The 19957-nt window shown below is 44.1% G+C and overlaps 1 long non-coding RNA gene across 2 annotated transcripts in view; it reads left to right on the forward strand.

The window, feature by feature from the left end:
* Positions 1–19957, forward strand: part of LOC141577544 (uncharacterized) — a 72137-nt gene that overhangs the window by 38333 nt on the left and 13847 nt on the right. The window contains exon 2 of one of the 2 annotated variants that reach the window (XR_012506715.1): positions 1–19957. This exon is cut by the window's left edge and continues 18026 nt beyond it; it is cut by the window's right edge and continues 13847 nt beyond it. This is a non-coding gene — a long non-coding RNA (uncharacterized LOC141577544). The other variant, XR_012506716.1, reaches the window with a different exon arrangement.

Below are 19957 nucleotides of genomic sequence, written 5' to 3' on the forward strand. Positions count from 1 at the left end.
CCTTCAAAGTGACCACAGTCCAGATGGCAGCGTGGAAGTCATCAGAGTCATTTAATCTTCCAGAAGATTTATCACTGCAGTAACCCAAGTCTTTCATGTGGGTTTCTGCCACAATCCTTACTGCGCACACGCTAAAAGAATCTGGCATTCATGGGTATGACATAGACCATGAACATGGATTTGTGCAATAAACAGGACCCTTGGGGCAGAAGGGCTGCCAGGAGGAACGTGCAGCCTTCGCCACCAGGTTTGTGAAGATGCTCACGTGGGTGCCAAGGGTATTAGAGCGCGTGATCTTACTTCACAATCACCCACTGTTCACTCCTCGCTCTTTGCTTTCTCCTGTCCTAATTCCTAGCTTCTGCCAAACGTACCCTGTCAGCTACTACATACTCTTTCTTCCAGTTCTGCCCCAGACTTTCCCATGCTCTGTTCAAAAAGCCCCAGTTTCCCCCTCAAAAGCTGTTCCTCAAGAATTATCGTCCACCCCTCACCCCCACCCAAGAAATCCCAAGTGGTGGTGTCGCACGTTGCACTGAAAGCCTCAAAGAGGGACCTGAAAGGCCCGCCTGGCTCCCGGGCACAAGGGCCATGCCTTCGTGTCTCCCCACTCACATCTTGTTTTAGACAGCCTGAAATCAAGTTTAAGAGCTCATTCTCTATGGTCATGAAATTTTACAAAATGTTGCAGAGTTGAACTGAGATGATGCAACCACTTTATTTTCAGTACAATGTATTTTTAGCTGAAGGGGGTTTTCAGAGGAAAGCCATATCTTTTATTAGGGTATCATGCTTGTCAAAAGCAGTTACAGAGTACATAGAACCCTCAAAGTCATGTTCAAGTATAGTCTGGATATGGTTTGGGTATCTGAATAAATATAAATTTGACCAAGCCTTCTTGTGTATGAAATAGAGCCTAAACCATATTACTTTTGAAAAAAAAAAAATTGAAGTTACTCAAATGCTTTGATTTAAAATTGCTTCCACCAGCCATTGATTTCGCAATGTCATTTGCCGTGTAATTCCAACTGACTTTACAGACTACAGAGTATGGAATTATTGCATTGAAAGGAGACTTTAATGATCTTATGTAAGCCAGAAACACTTTATTTAAAATTTATATGAAAGACATATCAATTGTTTGGCCTGGGAACCTCCTGTTTCAGACACCTGTCATTTAAATGTCCGGATTTAAAAGAATACATGACATTTCTAGAGACCGGACCAAGGTTGTAGCAAATGAAGGATTAATTTGTAGTTTTTGTGGTCAAGATATTTCAAAGCCATGGCACAAACTGCTCATTCCTGTTAGACGTGATCTTAGATCCATTCACACCATCAAGTCAGCCCAAGGCAAAATTATTAGTCTCATTGTCTATTGCTGCGTAATCTACTGTCCCAAACTTTGTGGCATAAACCAGCAACCGTCAGACTATGTTAAAGGATTTGGTGGGTCGGGAATTTGGAAAGGGCCCAGTAGAGCTGGCTCGTCACCACTCTGTGTCGTCTGCGGCCTCAACCGAAGAGGCTGACACAGCTGAGTCTGGAGGATTCACGTCCAGGACGGCTTCTTCACTCACACGTCTGGCTCCTGGGCTGGGCTGGGCTGCTCCAAGCTGGGCTCACCAAGGCTGTTGCCTGGGGGACCTTTGCGTGGCTTCTCCATGTGCCTTGGGCTTCTCACAGCACGGGTCCCAGAGCAAGCATTCCAAGAGCAAGGGTTCCAAGAGAACCAGATGGAAGCCGTCTGGCCTTTTCTGACCTGGTCTTGGAAGTTACACAGCATCTCTTCTGCCATGTTCATTGTGCAAAGTACTCACAAGCCCACACAGAGGCAAGGGGAGGAGTCAGCGGGAGGAGGGTCCAAGGATGTGTGGCTGATTTTTAAAACTACAACTGTTAGGGTTTTGGCAAGATGGAAAAAATATGAACTTGGCTCTGAGTCCTGATTCCTCCATTTCTAAATGGGTAACCTTGGGCGAGTTCCTTGACCTCTTTCTTCACTGTTCGAACTCAGATTGTGATCAGTCACAAAGCTGTTATGAAAAGGCACAAATCCATGTCAGAGAGCACTGGCGTTTGTAAGCAGTTGGCTGACTCTAATCCTCCTTTTTCTTAACCAGTTACCTCCTTTCTCAGGCAGGAGCATCCTCAATCTCCCTCCCAAAATTCCATCAAAATTGGCTCTCAAAGCCATTATTCAAAAGGTGGGATCTCCTGGCTGCCCCTCAGTAGCTGAGGAAGGACGTGGTGAGATGCCCACAGAAGGGGCACATCTCAGAGGCCACCTGCTCTACGGCTCCACCGGGCCTAAAGCCTACCCCGTCCTCCTGTTTGGTTGAAGTTTCAAGTCTCCCCTTGTATGACACCTGTAGGAGCCACTGAAAGACATTCTTTAAGCCCTCAGGAACTGCCTTTTCCTTTAAAGAAAGAAAATGAAATGGAATCCCAGATCAGGGACCCACAGAATAGCATTTTTCTGAAGCCTACATTTCTGTTCTTTCTACTTCCTGCCCCTGTCTGGTGTCAGATCCATTGAGGTAAGGACACCCTGAGAAGGCAGAGGGTACTTTCAGCCTGGCTTCCTTTTCTGGCCAAGTTCTTTAAGCACATCACCCAAATCTGCTCCAGCCACCAGAGCAGTTTCATTCATCTCCAGAATCAAAGACCACGTAGAATATTCTGAATGTGAGGGTGGGGAGGGCAGTCCTGTATTCAGTTATGACTAAAGGCCATGCTGAGGGTTATTTCTTTATTTATTGTCATTGTTACAATTCTTTAGCCACCCCACTGGCCTCCCTGTTGTCATTCCCGGTCTCCCCCAGGCTCATCCCCACACAAGGATCAGAGATCTTTCTAGAACCAGGTCAGGCCACACAGTGACCTACTCAGAACCCATGATAGCTTCCTGTTGCCCTTGGAGTGAAGTCTAAGCTCCCTGCAGTGTCTTACAAGGCCACGCACAATCAGCCGTCAGTACTTCTTAGATCTCACTTCCCACAGAGCCAACCAGGCCCGCACTGCCCAGACCCCCTGAGCTTAGATGGGCCCTACACTTGATTCCATGCTCTGCTGCTGCTGTTTTGAATGTTTTCATGACTTTTGAACAAGGGGGCCCACGTTTTCATTTTGCACTGGGCCCGGCAAACCGTGCGGCAAGCCTCCTCCAGCCACCCAAGCCTTCTCAGCTCTTCCAAGGGGACCAGGTACACGGTCAGTCCTGCCTCGGGAACTGGCCAGCTGCTGCTCCTTCTTCTGCCTTCCGAGAATGCTCACGTGGTGAACTGTCTACTTGGCTGTTTTCTCTCCATCACTGGGGTCTCCCCACCAGAGAAGCCTTCTCTGACCGTCAGGTCCACGGTGTCACCCCTCCCCATACGCTGAAGCATTCCTTCTTCAAAGCAGCCATCACTGCCTGGTGTTACACATAACATATACATATATTTACCTTTTTTTTTTTTTTAAGAAAGAAAGCCAGTTTTTTTTTTGAGGGGAGAGGTAATTAGATTTATTCATTGATTTATTAATTTTTTGGAGGAAGTACTGGGGATTGAACCCAGAACCTCATGCATGCTGAGCATGCGCTCTACCACTTGAGCTATAGGATAGCTCCCCGTCGTAGTATATTTTCTTAAGTGTGATTCTTTGTCGTTGCCCCTGTAGAGGTTCCTCCAGAGCAGGGACACTGTCTGATGTGGTCATTTCTTTGTCCCTGGGGCCTATGTTCCTGGCACATAGATATTTCTCAGTACACGTTTGTTGCATTCACTTGTTCCTCAGTCATCCCATGGAGTTGCCCATCTCACCAGGAGCCCATTTTAATTTAGTGGACTTGGTTGTGAGCTGAGTTTAGAGGACACATTCAGAGATAGGCTGCTTTACTTTCATTCTGGGTCACCTGGCTTTTCTCAGCCAGCCATACATCTCCACTCATCTTAATCTCTCTCCCTCTTTTCCCTCTTTCTCTTTCTCTGGTTTTCTATGACTCTTTAAATATTCAAGGCCTGGAAACGTTGAGATTAATTTTCTAACTTTGAGGAGAGAAACAAGAGAAGTCGTAGGAAGTATCAAGAGAATCACCCGGTTCACCCTGAACTGGACAATCCCTGGGTAGAAAGGATGTTTCAGGTTGGAACTGGGGAGAGGAGCACAGGGGAGGAGACCAGACAAGGAATACTTGAGTTTTTCCAGCTCCTGAGAAGGAAATTAACTTCCTGAGATTAGAAGACTGTGTAGTTGTAGGCCAGGAGCAAAAATACACATAGTCTGGCTTTCTCTTTGATATTAAATGTCCTTTAATTGAAGAAATGATCGCTGACGTCTAAATTTCTAATGTGGTCGGCTATCATTCTCCACATTCATGTTCAGGGTCGTTTTCGACCATTGTTCATTTCCCAGGTTTTCAGTCAAGGGCTGTGTTCTCTCTACGTGTGAGTGTCTGTGGTCCTGCCTGCAGAGAAGGCAGCAGACGGCAAGTGCCGGCTTCTTGGGCTGCGTGCTGAGGCCTCCAGCAAGGTAAGAGGAGGGCCTCGGTGTCCCAGCATGACATCTCCTTGGCAGAGTCTTGCCAATACCCCATCTTTTGTTTTCTTGTTCTTTTTGCACCTCAGGTGGCCGGAAATGACTTAATTATAATCTTAGGTTCCTGACATACTCTCATCGTTGGTCCACGCACGCCTCTCTACGATTTATCTGTAGATTTTAAACAATGTTTTTCTTTTATTTATTTACTTTTTTGAGAGGGAGAGGTAGTTAGGGTTATTTATTTCTTTTTAATGGAGGGACTGGGGATTGAACCCAGGACCTCATGCATGCCAAGCACATGCTCTATCACTGAGCTATATACCCTTCCCCATATGTAGATTTGTTTTAAATAATTGTATCAAATCCTATGAACTTACTAGGAGACTCAGAAACTGGGACACTGACCACACATCTAGGTGTGCCCCCCACCAGGCCCCTTGCCTCCCCAAACCCACGCTGCGGTAGCCACTACCTTAAGTCTTGTGTTGCTTATACCATTTGCTTTGAAGCTGATTTATTTTTTGAAATGTATGGCATTCCTACATGTGTTCTCCAAAGCATATCTAGCTGGGGTATTTCTTCACTGTGGACAAAGGTATCCAATGGTAGTTTTTCAGGGCTTGCCCAGAAAGGGGAACTGACCTCGCGCCAGGACCGAATCCTTCTGCGCCAGATGGGGTGGGGAGCACTCTTACCAGTAGTTCCGAATGACCCTGCAACGCCCCACCCACGTGGCCGGCCCTGCTGGGCCCTCCTCCCTCTGCGGAGAGGGGCTGACAGCCCAGAACACAGGAGCTTATTCCTGGGTTTGCTTATCCTCCCATAGCCCACCTGCACTCCGGGCAGGGCTTCCAGCCACCCACTTTGCGAGGCTGCTCGATCCCCCACCTGTACAAACACGGGGCTTCCTGTCACCACGTGGCCGGAGCAGCGCAAGGCTGCGGATGCGGAGCTGCGAGTTTTTAATTTCCTAATGACAACGATTGTAGACCTGGAAAACAGCTGTTATCCCAGGGGCCGCGGCACAACGTAATTCAATTGCGCCTTGATAATTTCTGTCTTGTCCTTTGCAATTTCCCACAAACCTGAAACACGTTTCGCTGCTCACTTTCCATCATCTCTCGGCGATCACAAGACTTGGCCCTCGGGGACACTCTGCAGTAGGGAACGGTTTTCACTCCACAAATCCCAAGTGAAAATAAGAGGATATTGAGTGACTCACGAAATTGTGGTACAACGTAGGGACACTGAGGTTGCAATGACAACCCAGTCCTCAGTAGGGTGTCCTTCCGTGTCCACTGTCACTGCTGTGATTGGCCATTATTAAAAACAAGAGGCTGATGTGTCAGAGGAGAAAGAACATGAACTCTGACATCAGAAAAACAGTGAATTCAAATCCCACCTGTGTCATCTCGTTATGTGACCTTGAACCCCTGAGAGTCAGATGGAACTAAATCTCTGTTTCATGGGGCTATATGAAGGTTACCTGAGATAAGTTGGAGCTCACACAGCCTGTAACACAGATTACAGCCGAGGTGCTTAATGACCAGTAGCCTTGGGCCAGGCCCTCATTTCCTCACTCAGGGTCGGCCGCAGTCCCTAACTCTCAAGCCTCACTCCCTCTCCATTGTGATCCGTCACACATCATGGAGAGATGAATCACCCCAAGGAGCGCTTGTATATATCACATTTCCTTCCCTCCCTAATCAAACCCACATCCCTAAACAACAACAGAAACCTTCTGTGGTTTCCCAATGCCTTCAAGATGTTCAAATGCCTTAAGTTGGCATTTCAGCTTTACCACCGTTTAGAATAAATATACGCCATTCGCCGTGGTCTTTTGTGACCCCACACCTGAATTCTGTATTCTAGGCAAATGTGTTGCTCTCTGAACATGCCAGCTACATGTCAGGTCTCTCTAACTCTGCGTGCCACACTCCTACACCCCCCCTTACAGACTGCTTGCCTCCTCCTTTTCACTGGTGTCCATTCTATCGTTTCTTGGAGGTGCGAATAAAGTCCCCACCTCTCTTCTTTCCCCATCTTCCCTTCCTATTGGCTGCTGAATACATCTCACCCCGCTTTGTCATTAGTCATTTGTATATGAGGCAGTCAGCTCCTGGCACAGGTGCTATAGAAGATGTTCAGAAATGCATAGTGATGATTGCCAATATAAAAGCACAAATTTCAAAGACATTTCCAATTAGAAATGCCTTCTTAAATTCACCTATAATGCAACTCATGACAATTTCCTTCCATAAAATGTTTTTAAAAATGTTTATCTAGAGCCAGATTGAAAATATCAAATGTTGAGTTTGTGTATTGCTTTTTTTTAATTTTTTTTTTTTTTTTTTTTTTTTTTGCGTTTTTGCACTTGTTGCTGTTGGAGGGGTGTGTGTGTTTGGGTGTGAGTGCGTATGCATGTTAGGGAGCTGCATTGAGTGGTTTAGCCTCACTTCAACCCCTAGTGAGAAATAGTTACTTCACTCCCTTCTCCATGGCTGCTCTCAGCTGATAAGCCTTCATCAGGCCACGTTGGTTGTTCAAACATCCAAAATCATATTGGAATTTGGGGAAGATAACTAAAATAAGAATGAGCCTAAAATAAGAATTGTTGCCCAGTGTCTTCCCTTTAAGTTTTCTCCCAGCCTCCCTGCGTGGTTTAATATCATAATAAAAGATGCCAAGGTGATTGTCTTCCCAGAATTCCCTGGCAGTTGCAGGGATGGGGGGCTGGAAATGGAGAAGGGGCGTGTATCTGGCTCTGTTGGCAGTGAAAGGACATTGAGGAAGGGGGTTCTGTTTAAGCTCTAAACTGGCTGTTCAGATTCCAGGCATTCTCCGAGTTATACCTAAACCTTAACTTGGACAAAGACCAAAAGATTATGCATTAATACCATACCCCAAATATTTAGGGATTCTGTCAAATTGAAAGTTGGCCAGTATCCATGTGCAATGGTGTAGCATGAACAATATTGGATTTGAAACGATTAAACAGTAATATCTTGAGTTCAAGTTTTTTTAGGAAGCTCTTAATTGGCGTCCATTTGTCTGCCTAATGCAGGAAGAGTTTTAAGTCTGATCTCCAAGAAGGAAGACATTGATCCAAGTTGGAGATTTCCAATCTCTTCACTGTACAGAAAGTTGCTAATGTTCTCAGGAGAAAGTTTCCAACAAGGAGAACACTTACATATGGGGTTAGACTGCAGGAATCTTGCTAGGTCACAGAGCCAGCAATCCTCATAGTCCATTAAAGGGATTAAGACTTGTAGAGCAGTCCAAAGTTATAGAACCAGTACTGAAGTTCAGTTAAAGATGGCAGAACAAATACACTCATCAGGCTTAGTGAATGAGTCCAGATGGAGCCAGTCAGGAAGCTCTGGGAATATCTCTTCAAACCAATGAAACTGATTGCATCCCAAGTTCTGTTGAAGACATTAAGAGGAGATCATACAACAGTATTTAGGTTTGGGAGGGAGGGTACAGCTCAGTGGTAGGGCGCATGCTTAGCATGCACGGGGGCCTGGGTTCAATCCCCGGGGCCTCCATTAAAATAAATAAGTAAATAAACCTAATTACCTCCCCCCAAAATAAAATAAAATGAAACAAAACAAAACAATGCTTAGGTCTGAATTAATGATAACTCAATGGGAAACTAAGAAAATGAAAAAAAAAATAGTTCAATATCATCTCCAAGGAAATACAAAATGTTGTTCAAGAAAGGAAGAGCATCTGCAGGGCACTGTCAAGGTCAGTGTTATATACCATTTGCAATGTCATAATTACATAAGCGCTAAATATCTGTCTATGCAAAATGACCACGTAACTATTTTTGGAAGATGGAGAGGTGGGTGGCAAGTGAGCATCAGGACGGTGAGGGTGGGAGAAAACGAGAGAGTGGAACATTCATTTCCAAACTGGAAACTCGATTGATAATGCCTAAATATGAAATAACAGATGAAAGTATGTCATTTAAGCACACTACAGCTGAGGATGGGGATAGCTCGGCGGTAGTGCACATGCTTAGCATATGCCAGGTCCTGGGTTCCTTCCCCACTACCTCCTTTAAAAAAAAAAATTACAAATACTATGGCTGCTTCTGGGAAAAAGAAAAGAGGATGGGGAAGACTCCTTTTTTTTTTTTTTTTTGAACAAGCTATATGGATAAAAGTACAGGCTAAGTTGCTTTAACAAAAAGACCCCAAAACACAGAGGCTTAATTAAATGAGATCGATATCTGTGTCTCTTGTTTGATGTGGTCCAGAAAGAAGCAACCTAGGTTGGAAGGTTGGCTTTATAACCCCCAAAATGTGGCTTCCATCTCTGGGGCCAAGGCAGCCAGCCGTTGGTTCTTGTCATCCCAGCCAATGGGAAGGGGAAATGGGTCGGGGCAGCCCAGGTACAAACCTTGGCGGGAATATGCCCCAGGAATGGCACACAGCCATTGAACAGACTGTGGGCACATGGTCCTACCAAACTGCAAGGGAGGCTGGGAGAGGCAGGGACTAGCTGTGGGCCGCGTGCTCAGCCAAGAAGCAGAAGCCCTGTAATGAAAGAAGGTGAGAATTGATGTCAATGCTCAACCAGCAACCTCTGTCAAATAACAAGCCTTGTAGAATTATTTGGATGCTTCCAACCAGGTGCATGCATGACTTTAATACAAATGAAAACTCAGTTTAAGACAGTGCTTAAAGATCATCTTTTGAACAACGGAATGAGTGATTGAAAGCTAGAAACTGGGCTCCTGAAGCAGAATGCAGGCACCCCCAAAATAAACAGTGCAGATGGTGTGGTGTCCAGAGGATCCGGGCCTGTTTGATACTACACTTTAGGTCCCTCCATTTCAGGATGCTTACAGCTCCTTTCTTGGTACCAATATGCTTCATTCATATGCTGCAACGGTGCACGGGCACCCTTGCCAACCTATAATTTTAAAGCAAATTATCCCAAAAGAACAAGACTCTGAGATGGAGACTAGTGTGTAGGAGGTTTATTGAGGGGAGTAACAATCCCATTAGTATTTCTTTTTCTTTTTCTTTTTCTCTAATGGAGGTACTGGGAATAGAACCCAGGACCTCATGCATGCTAACCGTGTGCACTACCACGGAGCTATTACTCCCCCTGTCCCGCCTTGTATCCCATTATTGATCAGTTTTTGAATGCCAGTTGCCCCAGAAACTTATAATCTTGGGGAGGAACCTTGGCTGAAGTAGCTGTCCAGCCTGGGCAGTTCCCAGGGGGACTGGTCAGCGAGAACTGCTTCCAGCAGAAGCCACCACTGCTGGAATCCAAATTCTCTGAGCTCAGGGAACAAGTCCTTTATTCCTGAAGAGGGTTCTGAGCGATGCTTATCACCACCCCGGGATCCAAGCAGCTTGTCTCTGGGTCTCTGTGAAATCAGTCACTTGAATTTGGATCCCAGCAGGGGTGGCTTTTGAATTTCTCCATAGGAGAAGTTCAGGGGTGGCCATCTCATCGGGACGATAGAGGAATTGGGAGGTGCTAGAGGGTTTGTGTGGAGGCTGCAAGGATACAGAGCAAGCATACTATTCGGCTTTGGTTAGATTCCTACTGGAGGTTGCCTTAGGACAGCTGTTGGGGATGAGAGGGAGGGGGACCTAAAATACACCAGATGATATCTGTGTTTACACTTTACTTTCATCTCCGCCTTAGGGTGATTAGTCAACAGTTGTTAACATATAAAGAACTCTTAATGGGAATGTAGGCTCCAGACCAAGGGCAAGGGCTACAGATAATCCTACCTCCATCTGCCTCAGAGGGTTTATTGGTTATCACTGGAGTGTTAGAAGTTAGTTTTCACGGGAAAAATGAGTAGTGTTAAGGCAAGGGGTTGGCTAAGATTTCCACTGGCACCTCCTCCCTTGATCCGGCCAACCCAGTAGCCCAGTGCCTTTGGAAGGATGCCCAAGGGATAGAATTCTGTCCTCTGGTCCCCACCTAATGGAGGTCAGCCTCCGTCACCTCTGTCACTTGATCCGGATGTCAACATTTTGTTGTGACTGCATCAAACTGAGTATTTCCTGCAGGGGCTGGTCAGAGTACCTAAGAAGACAAGAGAATGGAAGAAAGAGGTTGAATGCCTATTTCTGTCCTTACCTGCTAATACGTGTTTTGGGGGTACGTGGCAGCATTTGGTCTGAGATGTGCTTTCATTTAATCATATGTCCTGGGGGTGAGCTGTATGAGGGAGAAGACAGAGTCCTCTAACTGATAGAGGCTGCCAGGATTTTTCGAAAGAGTCTCATAATTGTGAAGAGTCAAATTAGCCTAGAGGCTAAGAAAGTGAACAATGCCCCACTTCACTGCTGGTTAAACATTCCAGCAATTAACCTGTAAGATAAAGATACCTGAAATGTGACTATCAACACATTGGTTTAGTGCAATGATTAATCATAAAAATCAGCTATCCTGCTTTAGAAATTCTGTGCATGAGTCACAATAATGACAACAAAGTCAACCTGACTTGACTATTCTAGATGCTGGACACTTACGTGGTCTCCTCTATCGGACTTGGCCTTGAAAACAAGAATATTTAAAGGACACAGAGAACAAAAACCACTGTCAGTGTGATGGGAATCTGCAACGCCTGGAGTTAGACATGATTTCTCACTGCTTCTTTAACAACCTCCCCCGCCAGCTCAGACCAGGCTCTCCTCCTCCTAGCCCCAGGGACTTGCCCACAGATTTACATCTGGGCTCATGAGTCTTTGATTGCCCTTCTCTATTCACAAACCCTCCCTACCCTTCAACAATCCCTTCCCCTTATATGAGGATGCCTCCCCAGCTCTGTTGGCCAACACTGATCCCTCGGTCCTAACTCCTTTAACTTTGCCACTTACGTATTTCCTGCTTTTCTTCTTGAGATCTGAAGTCCCAGGAAAATTTGCAAGGGAGGAGCTTGTGGCCTTTGTCTCATCTGTTCAAGACATCTCTGTCGCACCTAGCACAGAGCTGAGAACTCAGGAGGTCCTCAATACATGCTAGTTAAGTCTAAGAGGGTGTAAACTCAGAACACGTGGCGTGTAAGCAGGGAGCAGCGAGGCTAGGGTGAACCGGAGGAGGCATTCAAATCAAATCATTTTTTTTTGATAAACTGTGCAAGAAAACAATACTATAGTTGATCTGCAAGCATCTGATTTGCAATTCCTAGTCTCTGTGTGATCAGCAAGCAACTTCTGCCTCCCTACACTGGGAAGATAAATTGGCACATGGAATAGCAGAGAAGCGTTATTTGCCCCATTCTGAACTTCTCTCCTTAATCCAGGTTTTCTTCTGGGCAAAGGGACCACCCCCAAAATGTGCAAAGGCATCCCACTATAAAGGGGCCATTATACTCTGGGAAATAGGGGCCTCAGGTCTCCCCCTGACCCTGAGCCTAGCTCTGTTTCCTCGGGAGTCTTTGCCAGGCTGTACTTGGACGTGGTCTGCCATGCAGCTGTGACGGTGCGTGTTGGAGAGCAAGTGGGCGAGAGGGGTGGGAATCAGTGGACCGTTCCCCTCCATACTGTGTCGTTTAGAGGCAGAAACCCTCTTGTGCTCCTTGCCTAAGGATTCAGGATGGGGATGTTGGCGTTTGGGAAAGTAGAGGAATCTAGGTCAAAAGCCAGGTGAGCAAGAAGGTAGAAATATCTTTCTTCTGAAAGAACGCTAAATATGGTGACAAGCTCCTAATGACATGAGGAAATGGGAGTCTTTATATTTGGGGAAAACAAAGAATGAAGATAATTGAAAAATGCATGCAAATAATCAACTAGCCTTTTTGGATGTTCATCTAAAAACCAGATCATGTGGAGGAGAAATGACATGTCTGACTGTTTGCTAACAACAGCCCTTCGGGGGCCGGGGAACGTGGGGCAAAATGAATTCAGACAGAGATTTCTCTCTGAAAACCATTACTCACTGCCATGATGCCAGGGTCACTGAGAGCTGGAGCTTTGCTGCCGCGACACTGTTTACATCCCAGGACACACAGGGACAAAAGGTCATGGGAGGTAAGCAAGCCTGGAGGCCTCAAAGTCAAAGGACAATAAACACACCAACTTTCAAGGCTTTTAAAGAAACACAAGTGGGCCAGGCAAATTCCCACTTTGCATGTAGATTCACAAGATCTTGTAGCAGATGGAAGGAGGAGTGGGGCAGGGGGTGGCTCAGACTGACATGATATCAAGTTGATCACAACCAAAATGGGCCACGGAGGGTCAAGGCGGAGAACAGCACTTCAAACGTGCCTGAACTGGAATTCAAACTGAACTGGCATTGAGGAGAGGGGTCAAAGTCAGGGGCAAGGCTCCGGGGAGACCACTGAGAACCAGAGAGAGAGAAAAACCTTTTTCAGAAAGCTCAGGAAATGTGATGAGTTGCCACTCTGATGTAATGGAAAGAACATTCAGTGATGTGACTAGTCGTGGACTTGGGGTCCAATGTGTAGACGCCCAACTATGACCTGAGTAGATATTTCATCAGCAAATAGTTTGGGGGTATTTAATTGACATGCACGTGTAGCAAGTCAGCTCCTGAAAAACATCGTTAAAATATTCTCCTGCAAATAGCATAGAGCTTTGTCCTAAATTTGAATATTCGCGTTGAGCAGTCTGAATAAATATGGTGGGATTTGGCACCCCTCCGAGGCATTGTTTGCTAAGAAGAGAATGCTTTTAAATCTCCTAGAACTCCAAGGAAAGGTCCAGAACCCTTGGCTTCCTGAGAAGCTCAGTGTCCCAGCCAAAGCACGTTCCACTTCCTCTCTTCTGTCACTATCACGCACTGAAGTTCTTCATAAGTCACAAAGGCCAGTCTGATTCATTTCTTCCTTACTGAGCCATCACAGCAACTTGACTTTGAAATTCAACTTGAAGGGAAAAAAAAATCTATTTTTAATCAGAGAAAAACCTGAAGTTGAGTGAAAATCACTTCGCATGTCCTGTTGACTGTAGACTAAAACCACTTCTGAGATGATCATTAATTTTCTGGAGGTGATGCACACCAGAATCAGCTTCCATCCCACTGCGTAATCAATCAGTTCATCAACAGGTCCGAAGGGACCACGCGAGTGTTGTGTTCTCTCTGGTGCTACGTGAGACTTCGGGAGAACAGAGTGTCAGGTGACGTTCAATGAATGCTCAGGGCTGGATTCAAGTAATTTTAACCACAGGATTGAAACGATCAGGGGAAAGGACGGAAATGCAGAATGACTTCAACAACTACTTCATGAAAGGAAAACACCCAGTACGTGTTTCAACGTTCTCATTTGGTGGTATTTCTTCATAAGGATTGAGGTTAACTATGATATCTTTGAGAAAATCTTTACATTTAACAAATGTTTCTGAGTAATATGTGTGCTGATTAGAACTAGAGAAGAAAGAACTAAAGAAAATAAAGAACTGAGGAAAAACACTAGGAAATGCATTTTGTCTATAGCTTATTCATTTTATGTATTTTTCCTGAAATCATTATGCATTCATATCTTTCAAAAACTTCTCTCTAATATATTTTTTTAAAAACCCTAATTCTAGGTGATCACACTTTGAAACAACTTTCTCTCCCAGAACCTATTTCACATATCAGATCAAAAGTTTTCTCACACAAGCATCATTTCCGTTACTCTAGAAGAACTTGAATTTGTAAGTTGATTACAGAAACAACTAAACAGTGAAATTTAACCACTTTACTTGTTCTTGTTAAGACTATAATATGCCTATAATTGTGGCTTTTAAAAATGACATTTGCTGGTGTTTCTTTAATGCCTGCAACTATCAGGAAGATACGAATAATGTTTTACAACCCTACCTGTAGGTAACCTCTGATGACATGTTTTTAAAAATTAATTCATGCACATAATGAAAAATTCAAGCAGTAGGAAAGTTGTCAAGTGGACAGTAACGTTCTACTTCCTCATCTGGCCATCCTGACCCTGGTTATTAAGCAGTTACTCACAGTTCTTTCAGAAAACACTTTGCTCATATATAAAATATGCATTGCCCATTCACAAACATGCATACGTTTAAATTTTTTTCATAAAGAGGATCACACAGTACCCATAGTGCCTCCTCTGCTTTATTTTCACATAATAAGATGTCTCGAAGAGCTCCCCATGCTGGCGCATGTAGATCAGTCTCATTCCTTTTAACAGCTGCAAAGCATCCAATTATGTCAGATATAAGCATGTATCCAATACATTCTACAATGTTTCAGTAGCCCTTTATTAATTGGCATTTATGTAGTTTCAAGACTGATGTTTTTTATTTTAAATTCTTACGATCGAATTAAAATTTTAAACCTTGTGTAGATTGCTTCGATAAAAAGAAAACGTCAATGCTTAAAAATGAAATCGTACTGAACCTCTCTTGTAATTAAAAGAACTCAATCAAATTACTTTCAGTGTATCAATTTTGCAAAAATATGGGAAAAAGTGATGACTCCCAAGGGAGGGCAGGATGTAGGCAACAGGTAAGAGGCCTATTCAAAACATTTTAACAACCCATATAACACAGACACCCAAGACTCAGAGCTGATGCCAGCCATAACATACCACGTGTTCATCCAGGGCCCGCCAGCTGGATGGCAGTCTGCGGGGGCAGGAATTCTCACACATTGTTGTTGAGGATGTAAGTTGAATGCAGTCTTTCTGGAGTACACTAGCCATTGCCTTTTTTCCCCAAAGTCATTGAAAAATGTTTACTGAATTGAATACTCATCTAAGAAAACCATCAAAAGGATATATATTTTTTTGTAAAAGCTTTATTGAATTGTAATTCACATACATACATTTCACCCATTTACACTGCACAAGTCAGTGGATTTTAGTACATGCCCAGAGTTGTGCACTCATCACCACAATTGATTTCAGAGCATTTTCATCATCTCGAAAAGAAACTCCCTACCTTCTAGCTGTCACCTGCCCATCTTCTCATTTCCCCCAGTCCTGGCTAACTACTAATCTACTTTCCATGTAGATTTTCCTGTTCTCGGCGTTTCATCTAAATAGCATTTATTTCCATCTGCTTTTTAAGTTCTGCTTGTCAATTTCTACAAAGAAGCCAACTGGGATTCGAACAGGGATCGTGTTGAATCTGTGCATCAGTTTGGAGAGTTTTTTGACATTAGGCTGATGCCTGCGTGTGGTATTGGGTCCAACTGAATGTTCCAAACTCTGGGAAATGTACCTTTGTTGACTGTGACTGCCTGTCTGGGTCACAGACCAGCAAGAGCTTGGACGGAGATGACGTGGTATGTTATGGCTGGCATCAGCTCTGAGACCTTTCTGGTCTCCGGGGCTGGGGGCGTGGGCCTGGACCCTGGGTCGAGGGGAACCGGTCATGGGCATGCCTTTGGATTGGAGGCAAGATGTCTTCTGCATCCACTTGTCTGATTTTTAGGTATAATGGCGTAGACTCTCAACTGCTTTTTTAAGTGTCTTTTTCTGCTTTCCCCACCATAAGGCTTCTTCATAATGGTGAAGCCAGAGAACTGATCTTGTAAAAACTAATTGCCCCCCTTTTCCTCACACCCTTTCGATCTCTACCCATTCTCTTGATGCTGAAGCACCCCAATCCGTCATCAGGACTGGAAAAACAGAATCTCCCTTAAGTACTGAGGAGGGGGCAAAGCAGAGCAGTGATCCCCGGGCCTGGGGCAGAGGGGAGGCTGGGACTCTTGTCCCTGTGACGTTAGCGTAATGTTTGGGACTTTTCGTGCCACAGCCCTTGAGAAACACAAGTGTTTTCTTGCTTCTTCTGCCTTTGGGATTATAAATTCCTTGAGGCCTGGGACTTGTTCAGAGCTGTTTTTCCGGTACTTAGCAGGAGCTGTGACAGACAAACATGCACTCCAACATTTATTGCATAAATATTGTCATCTTTCAAATGACGGTACTTCATGCAGTTGTAATGACCATCATGCCAGATGAGACCCGGGGAAATGATCATTAGAAAGGCCCACAGATATAACACGTTAGTGTTCAAAAAGAAGTCTAAAAAAAGGAGGAGGGGAAGAAAGCAAGATACAAACAGGATCTCACCTGAATTTTCTAGTGGTGTTAGAGACACTGGCTCGAACAAGAAATGAGAATATTGGTTCCAGCGAAATATAATTATAAACACACTGGATTCAAAATTGTAGTTGTTCCTATGATGCTTCGTGCAGATTCCCAATTTCAACGTGTTGTTTAAATAAATGACATAAGATTGGATCTTTTATAATTAAACATCTGTAACAATGTATATCTGAAGTCTTGCCTTCTCCTGCCTCTCTTTTCGGACAAGCTTGTTTTCGTTGGACCACCAGCAGCAAATTCCTGCAATTTCAGGGCCACGTGACATTGTTGTCATTGCTTTTAGCACAGGCATCTGTTAGTAAAGAGACCAAAAGTATTCTCTTATGAGTCACTAACATACTTGCCAAAACCAATTAAACTCATGCCAAATATGACAAGTCACCAGAAGACTTTTAACAATTTACAGTGTTTTTGCTGGGGAAGGGAAATAAAGAAGGGAGAGAGAGAAATTTGCATAGCACTTTTTTTTTTCTAGTGAGCTTCAAAAATTATAAGCACTGAAATTAAGTGATGCTAACTGCAGTGTTATTTTTTCTTTTTCTTTTTACACTCTAAGCTAGAGATATAGTTGATTTTTGTGTGTAGGGGAGGAGGTAATTATGTTATTTAATTTATTTATCTTTAACAGAAGTACTGGGGATTGAACCCAGGACCTTGTGCATGCTAGGCACACACTCTACCACTGAGCTATCCCCTCCCCCCTGTAACTGATACTTTTGGTGGTTGCTCCTTTCCTTGTCTACTGTACAAAATATGCCTGGTTCTTTCTGGGCTGGAATTGCTAACCAAACGTGAATGAACAGAGCATGAAAGAAGCCATGGCTGGATTTTAAGTTTCTGAGTAATCAAGAGTTGTCCTTAACAGGCAAAAAGGTAAACCAGCAATGAAATTGTGCATCTGAAACAGTCTCCGGGTAGGAAATTTAGCTCAGATAAAGGCTTGGGATAGAGTTCAGAGGACCAGCAGGGGAGGGATGTTGGTCCCCTCACCTCGCCAAGTGCAAGAACGGTTACAGGTTGAAGAGACCTTTGGGAAATGGTCTCATGTAACTAGCGGCTACCTCTTGGACAGTGTAGCTCTGGGTAATACCATCCATCCCAGGTCTGTCTAGCCTGGGACGCCTCCCCTCTTCTAGACGTCTATAAACCATGCGCAGCTGGTACGTCATTTGGGTGACCCATAGACGCCTGAAATTAACCATTTTCCAATGGACCAGGCCAGATTGGACACCAGAGTTTCCACCCTCTGCGCCTCCTCTTCATGAATCGCCCCGTCTTGGGGAATGACTTCAAGCTGCCCGTTGACAAAGTTTCTCCTCCATCTCTCCAGCTTTAGATGCCAGCCGATCACCAGTTCTGTGGAACAGAGTTCTCAGTAGCCCTCAGACTAGCTCTCTTCCCTCCCTGCTCACTGCCCGGTCGCCACCATGATTCATCTTTATGATATTTTACCTGGATTTTTCACCAAAGCCTTCTAAATGGATTTCTTCCCTCCAATCTTATCTCCATGCAATTCATTCTTCACATATTGTCAGAGATTTTGCTTTCTTTTAACAGTTTTATTGAGATATAATTCACAGACCACAAAATTTCCCCACATAAAGTGTACCATTCAGGCTTTGAGTGTATTTACAGAGTTACACAATTATAATCACAATTGATTTTAGAACATTTTCATTACACCAAAAGGGACCCTGTACCCTTCAGTCATCAATCCCCCACGGACACTCCCATCTCCCCCAGCCCTGAGCAACCACTAAGGTACTTTCTGTGTCTATAGATTTGCCTATTTTGAAAATGTAACATAAATGGAATCATGTAATATGCAGTCCTTTGTGACTAGCTTCTTTCACTTAGCACGTTTTCGAGGTTCATCCACACTGTAGCATGCTCAGTATGCTGTCGCTTACATTTCTTTATTTTTATTGCTGAGTAATATTTCATCGTATATGACATTTCGTCATGAACATTCATCAACTGATGGACACTAGGGTCACCTCCACCTTGTAGCTATTGTGAATAGCACCGCTAAGAACGTTAAGGCAAAAGTTTTTGTTTGAATACCTGTTTTCTTTTGGGTACGTACTTCGGAGTGGAATTGCGGGACCGCACGGTACTATGTTTACCCTTTTGAGGAACTTTCAGCCTGTTTTCTACAGCAGCTGCCCCATTTTATATTCCCCCAGTGGTGCCTGAGAATTCCAGTTTCTCTACATTCTTGTCAGCACTTGTTATTCTGTTTGTTTGTTTGTTTGTTTGTTTATTATGTCCCTTTATCCATAATGGGGTATCTCACTGTGGTGTTGATTTGCAAAGCTCTCTCTGAGATGCAATTGTTATTATATGTTTTAGCTACTTCGAAATCCTTGAATAATTTCTCATAGTTTTCAGAAAACATTCAAACTTCTTTGCCTGATGAAATAGAGAAAATTGAATTTTCTACGATTCCTAGAGGCCGCTCATCAGACCAGCAGGTGGAGGAGGTTTACCTACAGGGCTAGCAACCCTCCCAGTTTACGTGGGATTGAGGATGTTCAGGATATGGGATTTTCGGTGCTAAATCCAGGAGAGATCCAGGCACATGGGGACAACTGGTTACCCCACTTACCTTGTAAGAAGCGAATAGAATGGAGTTAGTGACGGTTAAGTGGGGGAGACTAAACTCCCTTGTCAGACACTGTTGAGCAGTTGGTGGGGCCACATGTGGAAAACACAAGCTTTAGGGACGGAGGTAGAGGGTATGAACAAAAGAGCCATCAGGAAGGCAGCAAAATGTTGTGCAAAGGACATTAGCATTCCCTGTGTAGGACACCCTCATGCCTTTAGTAGTAAATCAACCACAGCATGTGTGGCTCCAGTGGACTTTTTCATACAAACTGACTCAAGGAAGAACCAAGAACCCAAAAAACTTGGGAACTTTTTATTCTGTAGGCTTCTGTTACATGCCCTACAAAAATTAGGAGAATCATGAAATATAATTCATACACATTCACTAATACATTATCATTTCAAAATGGGACAATTGGATTCCAACTTGGAAAATCACCTTCCTAAAAATTATTTCAGAATGGGAAAGTTTATTTTTGCCAAAGGAAAAATGAGCATTTCCTATAAGAAATGGGGTGGGGGGAGCTAACATTTATTGAGCATTTCTATGTGCCAAGAGCAATACTAAGTAGCTTTACATATATTATCTCATTTTATCATCCTAATGGTAGTTCTCATGTGTTAGGTACCATTTTATCCTCAGTTTACAGATGAGGCATGATAATACCAGAGGAATAATAAGCCAGTGAAATTATCGCTTCAGCAGCAGGAGCCAAGCCCAGTGGACTGAGAGCCTCGAGTGTCTTCCACAGT

This window comes from Camelus bactrianus, chromosome 4, assembly GCF_048773025.1.
Source record: "Camelus bactrianus isolate YW-2024 breed Bactrian camel chromosome 4, ASM4877302v1, whole genome shotgun sequence".
In the NCBI taxonomy this organism is placed as follows: Eukaryota; Metazoa; Chordata; class Mammalia; order Artiodactyla; family Camelidae; genus Camelus; species Camelus bactrianus.